The 13,765-nt window shown below is 39.6% G+C and overlaps 1 pseudogene; it reads left to right on the top strand.

Moving 5' to 3' along the window:
- Nucleotides 1–9,332: 9,332 nt before the first annotated feature.
- Nucleotides 9,333–10,131, top strand: LOC110306535 (annotated as a pseudogene).
- Nucleotides 10,132–13,765: the final 3,634 nt, after the last annotated feature.

Genomic DNA, 13,765 nt, shown 5'->3' with positions numbered 1-13,765 from the left:
GTGTGTGTGAGAGAGAGAGAGAGAGAGAGAGAGAGAGAGAGACAGACAGAGAGACAGACAGAGAGACAGAGACAGAGAGAGAAGAAGAAGAACGAGGAGGAGGAGGGAGAGGGGAAGGAAGAAAGAGGAGGAAGAGGAAACAAAGTTGAATGGGGTGGGAGGTAGGGTGGTTTTGGGGGATATATAAAGCTGGACATGATTGTGTGTGGTGTTAGCTCCAACCTTGTAGGCATAAAGACAGGCAGATGCTGGGATCTCACTGGCCTGGCAATCTATTAAAAAAATGGGTAAGTCTAGGTAGGATCTACAGGTGATCAGTAGGGATTTTGTGAATGTTTCAGAAATAAAATAACTATATTTGCAAAGATAATGGTGAAAGGGCAAAAGACAGAAGAGGGGAAACACAGTTGCCAGAGCTTCTGATAATGTAGACTTGCTTAGTTCTGACTTATCTTCCTTTTAGCACACCTGCAGAGTGATTATTTGTCTGCTCCTATAAATAGCATAGAGGACCAGACATCGTTTGTTATAAAGGCAAGTTTATGGATCCCACCGTAGATTTATGGCTTAAAAATCTGCCAGAGTGAGAGTAGGGAATAGCACATTAAATAAGCTCATAACGATTCTTACACATACTGAAGTTTAAAAATCATGACCTTATCAGAAACCTCTGAAGCCTGAAATATGTCTAGACAGGCATTTTACCTGAAAAAAATGCAAGCCCACTGGGAAAGATTATACAGTAAACAGATTACCAGACATTAAAATGAATTCACACTTTTGAGGAGAAAAAAAAAAAAAGAGCAGCTAAAAGGTAGTGGAGGATCTGGGCAGGAAGAGGTTGAAAAGTGAAAGCATAGAAAGTTTGCTGGTTGGGTCTCCTGGATGTGCTTTTTATAATTATAGGAGGGAGATGCATTTTGGGAATAGGAAAACTTTGTAAGTTGGTTCCAGCAGAATCTTCAACAAGAACCATGCTGGTATGTCTGGGTAGTTCAACAGTTGGTTTTTGACTGTGAAATGAAGAGATGACTTAGGCAGACTATTAGTTCCTTTCTGGGAATTTAGGTCATCTCTCTCCTCTCTCTCTCTCTCTCTCTCTCTCTCTCTCTCTCTCTCTCTCTCTCTCGCCTGTGTCTGTGTGTCTGTCTGTCTCTGTTTCTCTGTCTCTCCCTCTCTTTCTCTGTTTTTCTGTTTCTCTCTCATGCCTGTGTCTGTCTGTCTCTGTCTCTCCCTCTCTTTCTGTTTCTCTCTCTCTCTCTCTCTCGCCTGTGCCTCTCTGTCTCTGTTTCTCTGTCTCTCCCTCTCTTTCTCTGTCTTTCTATCTCTCTGTCTCTCTCTGTCTCTCTCTGTTTCTCTCTCTCTCTCTCTCTCTCTCTCTCTTTTATGTATCCTGGTCTGGTATTGATATGTCTCGACTAAGAATGATCTTGACCTTGAACTTTTGATTCTCTGCCCTCTCTCTGAGTGCTAGGATTNCTGTCTGTCTCTGTCTCTCCCTCTCTTTCTGTTTCTCTCTCTCTCTCTCTCTCGCCTGTGCCTCTCTGTCTCTGTTTCTCTGTCTCTCCCTCTCTCTCTCTCTCTCTCTATCTCTCTCTCTCTCTCTCTCTCTCTCTCTCTCTCTCTCTCTCTCTCTCTCTCTCTCTCATTTATGTATCCTGGTCTGGTATTGATATGTCTCGACTAAGAATGATCTTGACCTTGAACTTTTGATTCTCTGCCCTCTCTCTGAGTGCTAGGATTACAGATGTGAGCTATGATGCAGTGCTAGGGAAGCAAACCTAGGTCTTCACATATACTAGGCAAATATTCTACAATGCTGATCACATCCTCAGACCTAGAGTCTCTTAGTAACTGCTGTAGTTCCATTCTTTGTTAAGGACACCCTAGACCTACTACCAATATAGACTCTACTAATTTGAGACAACTACTTTAATATCGTCATTAGTTACAGAAAGCATGACTTTCTTAAATCTCCCTTAAATGCCATCTCTGATGAAACTATGGATCTGATGAATATGTCAATGATCACCAGGGAATTTGTAGAGAGGAGGGGCTTGAAATTTCCTGAGAGCTCATATTTTCAGGATTTTGTGTCATCAGGAAATGTTCCTCTCTCAGGTTAAAGAAATCAGTATACATATATGGAAGTGATTTTCTGTTATACTAACCATAAGGTGTGATTAAGAAGTGGAATAAGAATTTGACCTAAAAATTTTATGAGGAAGAAATTATTAAAATAACCTGCACACTGACTAACTGCAAACAGCTGACACAATAGTTATTTGGCACAGGAAAACTGGGTGGCAAAGAACTTGGCAGTCTGTGGAATGTTCTAGGAAGATCATAGATTGGTTCTTCTGACAGAAATTTTCCTAGAAACAAGAGAGAAACTTAGCATCATCTCAGTTTTGTGTAGAAAAACTGTTAAGTTCAGATTCCATAGTTTTGTGACTATATCCTATAAATCTACCTCATGACCTATCTTTTTAATTTTTATTACTAAGTATTTGGTATGCACAAGTTCATTAAACACAGTATTTAGAAATGCAATCACAAAATGTAGCATTTTAAAAGGCACATACCCAGGGCCTAGCAAACACATAAGTGGATGGATGCTCACAGTCAGCTATTGGATGGATCACAGGGCCCTCAATGGAGGAGCTAGAGAAAATACCCAAGGAGCTAAAGGGATCTGCAGCATTAGGTGGAACAACATTATGAACTAACTAGTACTCCAGAGCTCTTGACTCTAGCTGCATATGTATCAAAAGATGGCTTAGTCGGCCATCACTGGAAAGAGAGGCCCATTTGACATGCAAACTTTATATGCCCCAGTACAGGGGAACGCCAGGGCCAAAAAAGTGGGAGTGGGTGGGTAGGGGAGTGGGAGGGAGGGTATGGGGGACTTTTGGGATAGCATTTGAAATGTAAATGAGGAAAATACCTAATAAAAAAAAGGCACACACTTAACACTTGCCAATAGACACATACATGGTATTACTTTTAAGAAACTCCATAGACTGCCATTATGTGATATATTATTATTTTCTACTCTCAGACATCTATCTAAATTGCACTTGCTGCTAATGATGCACTTTTCCTTTTGTATATAAAGCAAATAGAAGTGTATATGAGAGTTGGAAGGCAGCTTTCTTATACAAGCATAAGGACCTAACATTATTTGCTCAATGCATGAATCTAGGAACAGCTACTTTTAAAATCAGTTTTGATTTTACAATGAATATTAAAAATATATCATAAAGAATGGATATGTTTGAGTGATTCATACATGTAGGTTCTATTTTATTTTTATTTTTCAGTGATAAGGATGGAACTTAAGGCCTCATGCATGCATGCTCTGCCCCTGAGATATGTACCTATCTTATATTCTCTATCTTTTTTTGAGGCAGGGACTTGCTCAGCCTAACTTTGAACTCACACTATAGCCTAAGGGAGATCTTGAACTTGAAATCTTCCCGCCTCAGCTTCCCAGGTACCTATGACTACTGGCTTATGGCACCAGGCCCAGCCTAAAGACCCTTCTTTTGATTCTGTCTTCATGAACCAACCATTGAATTTTAGCTTGGTTCCTGGAATGAATTTAGCATACAGAGCAAATTAATAAATTGTCATTTCAAATTGCTTTGATGATTTAGTGGAAATAGCTAGTTGATCTCCTTGAGACTTGGCATAAAGTTGAGCTTATTAGCTTGTAAAGGAAAGAATATATTTCTCCCAGTTTGGCCACGTTATCAATGCCTCATGTTTAATAGTTATTTATCAGGTTAGAGAGACAAGTATGTTAGCCTACTGTTTCTGTGTAACATACAGAAAATGTTGCCACTTTAACATTGGTTATTTAATCCAGTTTTTGTAAGCTGCAATTTAAGAAGCAGTTTACCTGATTCTGCTTTAGGGTGATACAGGAGGGACTGGTTCAAATGTGAGCTGGGCACAGAAGTGGACAGAGGATTTCTCCCTACAGAAGTTTATTCATGTGGTTGGCAAATGGGTCTTGGATTTTTTGACCTTCTTTTCTTCTTTCTTTCTTTCTTTCTTTCTTTCTTTCTTTCTTTCTTTCTTTCTTTCTTTCTTTCTTTCTTTCTTTCTGTCTTTCTCTCTCTCTCTCTCTCTCTCTCTCTTTCTTTCTCTCTCTTTCTTTCTCTCTTTCTTTCTTTTTGATATTTTCTTTATTTACATTTCAAATGTTATCCCCTTTCCTAGTTTCCCCTCTGAAAATCCCCTATCCCCTGCCCCCTCCCCTTGCTCCCCATCCCACCCACCCCTGCTTTCTGGCCTTGGTATTCCCATATGCTGGGGCATAGAAATTTCACAGGACCAAGGGCCTCTCCTCCCACTGACAGACTAGGTCATCCTCTGTTACATATGCAGCTAGAGCCATGAGTTCCACCATGTGTTGTCTTTGATTGGTGGTTAATCTTATTTTCTATTGGCCTTGGCCTCTCAATAGGCTGTGTGAATGTCCTCATGATATGAGGACTGGCATTGTTTCATAGTTATCTAGTCAAGTCACAGCAAGCAGAATCAGTTGTGTTTTGTTTCCTCAATATTCTGGTGCTTTAAAATAATGCATTGTCACTTCTTTAAGCAGCACTTAATCCAGTTAAATTAACCACTTAGAGTTAATATTTTTTAAAATTTGCATATGGGAGGGTTTTTTTTTTCTAGATGATGAGCTATGAAATGAGAAAATTTTGGGCATAAGGAGGATCATAATTCTTCTTACTTAAAATATGTGATGACATAGCACATTTAGGTTTGACCTAAAAAACTTAAGATTGTCTGTCTCTGTGTTCTATTTTTGAATTTTATTCTTCTGGGGGGAGGGGATAAGCAGTGAGACTTATGGATTTAAATATCAAAAAGTATTTTCAGGATTTGATGTATATTGTAATTTCAAAACCTATGAATACAGTTTATGTATATCTTCCAAGTTGTTCATGCAAGAATTTTTTATTTAGTGTTATTGTTAACACATTCAGGAATGAATTACAGAAATTATTATTGAATTCATTGTACTTATGACAGTAGTATCTTTGCCACATCATTCTTAGAGGGAATTTTCTTGACAGCAGCATTTGTATCTATGCAAATAACTATAAAATATAACATATTCAGATTTCTGATCATCTCAAAGAAGAGGTACTATGATAAAAATTTTGACAAAAATATTTTACATTTCTATATGTAGCAGAAATTTTTATATTTAATTCTAGAGACAAAGCAGCTAAGTTTTATACACACATACATACACACACACACACACACACACACATACACACACATCTGTACATATGAGTAATACTGTATAGCACAGTGACTTCTCTTTCCAGAATATAAAAAGAAAGGTCCTTATTTTAATTATGTTTTCTGGCTTTAGAAACATACCTCTCCCACTAATTATAGGCATGGTAAAAGATAACTCTCTTACCTACCATTTATGGTTATAGAAACGGAATATGTAGACTGCCAACTCAGAGTTAGCCAAGTGATTATGAAAGCAGTGCAGACACTGTTGCTGGGAATCTGGAAAAATGTTTTCCAAGGTCAAAAAGTAAATTTTTAGAGGTTCAAGGTCTTATGTATAAAAAGATGCTGTGAATTTCCAGGTTAAAAATGAATTAGTCATAAGTCAATAAAAAATAGAATTATGGTTACATTGCCATAATTATTTGAACCATCTGGTTGGTAATTGTGCTATAGTGTTCAAATTAAATAAATTCTTTTATAAGAGTCAATTTGTAAAACAGAAATATGTGAGATTTGGGAAAAAAGAGAAATTCAAAGAAAATTGAAGGTCTTTATGATAATCAGATACAATGAATTTATGTTTGAATTAATTATTTCAAATCCACAGAGGAAATAAACTGTGACTCTAGATTCCAGATTGGTGAAACAATGCTAGAATTCATTTCCTAAAAAAAGCATTCTTAACCTTATGGCCACCTTGTGGTGTGTGAGGTGGCTGTGGGGCTTAAACCAATTCTCTACTTTAAACAATTCTGTGTAGGCAGGAATTAAAGAAACACACTTAGTCTCACACTTGTGGCTTCTTATGGACTTTTCCCTAACTGTAATTTGGTTACAGATTTGACAGAGAGAGGGAATAATATCATTGGAGTCATAGTTATATTATATGGTTTTATCATGTTCTGTGATCTTGGAAAAGCTAACTAATTTTACTAGATTATTGTTTATGTTTTATTTTTCCATTTATTTATTTATTTATTTATTTATTTATTTATTTATTTATTTATTCACTTTACATCCCAATTGCAGCCCCTCTCTTCTCCTAGTCCTCTCTTCAAATATAACCTCTACCCCTTCTCCTTTCCCTTCTCTTCTAAGAAGGGGAAGTCCTCAACCCACCCTGGCACATCAATTTATTCTAGGAGTAGACACATCTCCCACTGAGGCCAGTGAGACAAAGCAACCCAGTTAGAGGAAACAGGATCCATATGCAGGCAACAAAGTCATGGACAGCCCTGCTCCAGTTGTTGGGTGACCTGCATGAAGACCCTAAGGGTTTAAGTTAGTTGCCTCCGTTGGTCTTCTTGTAGAGTCTCTGTCTCCTCTGGGTCTCCACCCCCAACTCTTTCACAAGACTCATGTCTTCACAGCACATGCTGGTGAGGATGTGGAGCAAGGGGAACACTTCTTCATTGCTGTTGGAAGTAGAAACTTATACAACAACTCTGGAAATCAATTTGGGTGTTTCTCAGAAAATCGGGAGTAGTTCTACCTCAAGATCCAGATATAACATGCCTGGGCATATACCCAAAAGACAACCCACCATCCTACAAAGACGCTTGCTCAACTATGTTTAGAGTAGCTTTAGTCTTAATAGCCAGAAACTGGAAACAACATAGATGTCCCTCAACTGAGGAATGGATAAAGAAAATGTGGTACATCTACACAATGGAATACTATTCAACTATTAAATCAAAGATATCATGAGTTTTGTAGGTGAATGCATGAAACTAGAAAATATCCTTTGAGTGAGTTAACACTGATCTAAAAGGACATGCATGGTATGTACTCACTTATAAATGGACGTTGGCAGTAAAGTAGAGGACAACCACACTATAATTCACAGTCCCAAAGGAGCTAAATAACAAAGAGGGCCCAACAGATGATGCATGAATTTCTATAGATTTTTAAAAAAATTTATAGATGTGGAATAACATTATCTTCCTAGGGCTGACCAATTTTTAAGATTCAGAAAACAGGCTCAAAAAGCAGGAAAGAAGTACTATAAGTGAATGTTTTCTTCTAAAAATTCATTGCTTTGAGACTATAATTCAATAATGTAAGTTCAGAGAAGTTTAAGATGTAAATATTTTCACAGATTTTCTCATTCATGATTCATGTTTATATGATATAACGCCAATATATGATGCGAAATGTATGCTTAAGTAAGCATTTAACGTGCATAGAGCTTTGTTTCCAACATACACATGTATTTTAATCTCAGCATCATAGCATAAAAATGTGCAAAGTAAAGTTTTATTTCACTTTTTGGCAGGTGGACATGATGATCCCCAGCTCTCATCTTTGGCTCACTAATGACTGAGAACTGCAGTGAGAAAAACCTGCGGGTTGCCTTATTTTTGACCCTGTCTCCAAAGTCATTGTACGCAGTGCCAGTGGCACTGAACATAAGACGAATGAAAACAGGGTTATTTGTGGGAATAACAATAACCATGGAGACATACTTCTAGGTATGTCTATACGGTTCCCTGTAAGGCTTAATTGAGGCCAGAGGACCCACCCTGATTGTGTGGCACTATCTCATAGATGCTCACAGTCAGCTATTGGATGGATTGAAAGACCCACAACGTGAGGACTCCCTCACGTTCTGACTCAGGAGAGGCGACACCCCAAAATCACCCACAAGAAACGATCTTGCTGCAACTGCAAGAGGATTTTTATTCGAGAGCGTTCTCGGGCCCATGGTCATACACCATGCAGGGGTAGAGGACCATGGCGCCCCGAGTAGCTGAGTAAGGGGGTATTTAAAGGAAGAAACCACAACTCAAGGAGGTGGGGAGGGCGTTGTTGGAAAATACCAAAAATACCAGTTAAGAGTCACAAGGAAGTGCAAAGTCACGAGGAATACCTGGTAATTGTGAGGGTTATCTCTCAAGACAGTTTCTAAGAGCCCCTAACAATCTAAGAGCCCCTAAAGATAGTACATTTGCATTGCAGGTTCCAGCAATGGTCAGGGTGGATGAATGAACACTCTTTGAACCCAGGAAGCGGGTGGGTGGAGGAAGGAATGTTGCTATCTGTTTTATGACCAGCACCTGGAGCACAAAGCCACACAAGCCACACTCCCAAGCCTGGGCCCCAAAGCCTCGAATTTTGTTACTTCTTCAGGATCACAGGGCCCCCAATGGAGGAGCTAAAGAAAGTACCCAAGGAGCTGAAGGGGTCTGCAACCCTATAGGTGGAACAACAATATGAACTAACCAGTACCCCCAGAGCTCGTGTCTCTAGCTGCATATGTATCAGAAGATGACCTAGTTGGCTATCAGTGGAAAGAGAGGCCCCTTGGTATTGCAAACTTTATATGCCCCAGTACAGGGGAACACCAGGGCCAAGAAGTGGGAGTGGGTGGGTAGGGATGTGTTGGTGGTGGGGAGGGTATAGGGAACTTTCGGGATAGCATTTGAAATGTAAATAAAGAAAATATGTAATTTAAAAAAAAAGAGTCTCATGTTAGATAAAAACAGAAACAGAAAAAAAGTGGTTTGAGAAGCACCATCCATGTCTCTCATAACTGTGGGTGGATGGACTGTGATCAGCAGCCCTCCACTTTTGCTGCCATGCCTCTCCTGTCTTTACAGAACTGGAACTGTAGCTCTCCAAACCAGGAGCCAAAACCAACCCTCACTTCCTAAGTTGTTTTTGCCAGGTCCATTGTCACGGTAATGAGAAAAGTAACTAACACAGAAATCAGCGCTGAGAAGGGGCTGCTGCTGTGATAACCTGCCTGGGTAGTTCATAAAGCTTTTGGAACTGGCTAGAGGGAGGATGGTGGAAGACATTGGGCTGCAGGCAAGAGAAACTCTACATCTGGAACATCTGGAACATCTGGAACATCTGGAACATTGCATTATTAAGAGAAATTAGCCCGGTGGAAGGTCAGTTTATGAGACTTCAGAGGGGAACAGGACCTTATTGGCATCTGGACTAGAGACCATTCATGTTATATTCTGACAAAAAAAAAATAGCCATGTTTTATCCATGTCCTGAAAACAGCGAATGAGGCTGAGTTGGAAAGCAATGGACTCTCTCCACCCAAGATGCCCAAAGGAAATAAGGCCAAGGAGAAGAAGGTGGCCCCAAACCCAGCCATCGTCAAGAAACGGGAGGCCAAAAAGGTGGTCAGTCCTTTGTTTGAGAAAAGGCCCAAGATCTTTGGCACTGGGCAGGACATCCAGCCCAAAAGAGATCTAACACGCTTCGTCAAATGGCCCTGCTACAGCAGGCTGCAGCGGCAAAGAGCCATCCTCTATAACAGGGTCAAAGTATCTCCTATCATTATTCAGTTCACTCAGGCCCTGCACAGGCAAACAGCTACTCAGCTGCGTAAGCTTGCCCACAAGTACAGGCCAGAGACAAAGCAAGAGAAGAAGCAAAGGCTACTGGCCCGTGCTGAGAAGAAAGCTGCTGGCAAAGGCGATGTCCCAACTAAGACCACCGGTCCTCTGAGCAGGAGTCAATACAGTCAGTACATTGGTGGAGAACAAGAAGGCTCAGCTGTTGGTGATTGCCGGTGATGTAGACTCCATTGAGCTGGTAGTTTTCCTGCCTGTCCTGTGTGGAAAGATGGGGGTGCCCTACTGCATCATCAAGGGAAAGGCCAGGCTGGGGTGTCTGGTCCACAGGAAGACATGCACCACTGTTGCCTTCACACAGGTTAACTCAGAAGACAAGGGTGCTCTGGCTAAGCTGGTGGAAGCTATTAGGACCAATTATAATGACAGATATGACGAGATCCGTCACTACTGGGGAGGAAACGTCCTAGGTCCTAAGTCTGTGGCTTGCGTTGCCAAGCTGGAAAAGGCAAAGACTAAAGAACTTGCCACTAAATTGAGCTAAATGTACACTAAGTTTCCTGTACATAAATGTAATTACAAAATTAAAAAAAAAAAGCAATGGACTAAGTTGTCTAGTGGAGGAAATGTCAAGGCAGCATAACAGTCAGTCTGTGGCATCCTCCCTGCTAACTGTTCAGTGAGTGCTGCAGTGGGAGAGAGGAGAACCATGAAAAGAATGTGCTCTTTGGTGAGGGAAGGAGTGTGAGTTTAAGCCCTTGACAAGGCTGGCATGGAGAAAGTAGTTGGTGTAACTGCTAAAGAGAGATTAATGTCAGAATGGTGAAGGAAGCATGTTGTAAGATTTGGTGCAAACTGGCTGGCAACTTACAGCTGGCACATGACTGTATCCAGTTTACTCGTTCTGCATGCTGTTTTATCACACTGAACTCTTTTACAAAACACATCTAAAGAGAAAATACCAGACTTTTCAATCAAGTGCAGAGCCCTTCTGGAAACAGAGCTTTCTGTGATTGCTTTTATCACACCCTCTGGAAGCTGACCCTGTATCTACTTTGTTATGTTGTAGCTCTCTCATATAGTACATATTGTGTAGCTAATAAGTATCCATTCCTTTTCTTATATATAAACACTAGATTCTTTTGGAGAGGACATTCATATAGGTAGAAACTTGAGGCTTAACCAGTGATGAAAATTATATCTGACCTATCACTTTTAATAAGAAATAATTGGCATTCCCCAGGTGTTCCAAAAACTAATTTTAGTCCTTTTTCACATTCATCCTGATTAAGCCATAGAGACTGGTATGGTCAGTAGATGAAATAAAGGGATGGATATTCACATGATTTATTGGGCCTTGTGACATTTTCACTTCCCTTTAAGTCTATGCCCAGTATTTATCTGCTACCATGCTTCCTCGTTCATTAATTTGGCTGGAAACATTGCTCTATTTCATATCCAAAATTACTTTTATTAAGACAACCGTGGAACTCTGCCAGACCAGTTGGTTCTTTCCAGTCTGTCTGGGCTGGGCAGACCTTGGGAGCAAACTCAGCAGCCAGCCCCACAACACCCAGAGACAGCTCCACTCCCAGGCACTCCAACACACCCAGGATCAGAGTATCAGAGGTGAGGAGGACACAACATCTGTCCCAACACCAGGAGTAACTGGGACTGGAGGACCCAGGCATGCAGGAATGGCACAGGTTCCTTCTGGTTTGTCTGGGCTGATGCCCTGAGCAGACCTTGGGTGCAACCTCTGCAGCCAGCTCCACAACACTCAGAGTCAGCTATGCTCCCAGGTGCTCTTAACATGCCCAGGATGCCAGGATCCCAGAAGCTTGGTCACACCAGGATCTCAGGGTCCCAAAGGCAGCTTTGACTCCTAGGAACTCAGACACATCCAGGTGCTCAGGATCACAGGATCAAATACAGATCAAGAAAGAAGAGCTAAAATTATTGAAAATAAAACTAAAAAGCAGCAAGGTTTTCTACATGTAGGAACATAAAAACTTTCCCAGTCTCAGTGAAGAAAAGTGCACGATTTAATTAATTAATTAATTAATTAATTAAATTCCATGGTTTAATTGCTTAGGTCTTTCCTTTTTTTCCCTTGTTTAATTATTAATTCACTATATAATCAAGAGCAAGCTATTAGTCAGTTCAAAGTACCCAACAAAACTGAGTCTTCATGCCACTTTAAGTTACAAAGAAAGCAGTGCAGCTAGCTGTCAGGTTCAGGTCACTGGGCACTCTTTCCTGTAGTACCTCCTTGTGCGATTTCCACAAGTTCACACTTGTCAAAGTGCAGTTAATCCAAAATTGCAGCGACAGTATATCATGCCTGCTGAATCCAGCCATGTATCTGAGATAGGGTCGTATTTCTGTACTGTGTTCAGATAGGAAGACCCTGAGTGACCACCGACGACATACAGGTAGTTATCGATTACTGCAGCACCAACTCCTAACACAGCAAGAAAAGAAAAGAAAAGAAAAGAACAAACAGGTTAAGAAGTAGACTATGTCTCACAGAGAATAATTTATATCTTAATGCATTTTCAAAACTCATTTCAACAATATCCTATAATTATACAGGCAATACAGCAATATAGGCTTACTAGGAAAAGGCGTGCGCCACCACGGCTTGATTTAACTTTGATAGGTGGTATCTGTTTTGAAAATTGTCCATTTTGTTAAGATTTTCCAATTTTGTGGAGTACAGGTTTTTGAAGTAAGACATAATGATTTTTTTTTTGAATTTTCTCACTGTCCGTTGTTATGTCTCCCTTTTCATTACTGATTTTGTTTATTTGGATACTGACTCCCAGTCTCTTGGTTAGTTTGGCTAATGGTTTATCTATTTTGTTGATGTTCTAAAAGGACCAGCTTTTGGTTTCATTTATGCTTTATATTTTTTTCTTTGTTTCTAACTGAAAAAGGCTTTCAGGTGTACTTTTAAATTGTAGATATGAGAATTTTCTAATTTTTTTTTATGGAGGTGCTTAGTGCTATGGACTTTCCTCTTAACGCTGCTTTCATTGTGTTCCATAAATCTGAGTGTGTTGTGCCTTCATTTTCATTGAATTCTAGAAAGCCTTTAATTTCTTTCTTTATTTCTTCCCTGACCCAGAGGTCATTGAGTAGAGATTTGTTCAATTTTCATGAGTGAGTAGGCTTTCAAGTGTTTCTGTTGTTCAAGTTTAACTGTAATCCATGGTGGCCTGAGAAGATATAAGGTATTATTTTAATTATCTTGTACCTGTTGAGGCTTGCTTTGTGACTAACTATATGGTAGAGGCAGCAACTCACTTCTGCATAGGTGAGTTATGGTCCAATCTAGGAGGTGAAGGTCTAAGAAAAAATGTTTATGCAAAATGTTTGAGATTCATAAGTGCAAGAGATGATGGTTAGAGGATGTAAACGAGCTTGGATGATGATCATCTAGAAATAGAAAATGCAAGTTATAAATGTTGGAGGGTCTAAGAAGATGTTTAAATGTATATAAATGCAATTTATAGAGATATAAGAAATGATTTAAGATTAAAAAAAATTGGAAAAGTTTCATAGTGCCCCCACATACTATTGTTATTTCAAAGTTCAAAATTTTAACATTGATCAATGGAGTTCTGATAAGATAATGGACACTAGCAATTTGCAGTTCAGTCACAAGCTTAAGATTTTAATTTTCATTAGGTTGGCTTCTGAATATAAACTTAAATATACTTCTCATCATGCTAAAGCATCAGTGTTCACTCTGTTTATCACAGCTGCAACCCTATGGCTTTTACTAGACTTCAAAGGCATGAGTCTAGTCCTGTCATCTATCAAACACCTGCTAACTATATTTCTAAAATATGGATTTCAATACTATGGCAAACACTAATACACATCCTTTTGTAAACTAAAATTCACATAAGTTTCAGGGAATCAAGAATCCTTTTTTTTTTTTTAACCAAAACTTTTTTTTTTTTTTTACATATAAAACTTTTTTTATTACATCTTTTCCTCAATTACATTTCCAATGCTATCCAAAAGTCCCCCATACCCTCCCCCCTACTTCCCTACCCACCCTTTCCCATTTTTTTGGCCCTGGCGTTCCCCTGTACTGGGGCATATAAAGTTTGCATGTCCAATGGGCCTCTCTTTCCAGTGATGGCCGACTAGGCCATCTTTTGATA

The sequence above is a fragment of the Mus caroli genome, chromosome 12, assembly GCF_900094665.2.
Source record: "Mus caroli chromosome 12, CAROLI_EIJ_v1.1, whole genome shotgun sequence".
Taxonomy (NCBI): domain Eukaryota; kingdom Metazoa; phylum Chordata; class Mammalia; order Rodentia; family Muridae; genus Mus; species Mus caroli.
The sequence above is the reverse complement of the archived record's forward strand: the minus strand, read 5'-3'. Positions and strand labels throughout refer to the sequence as shown.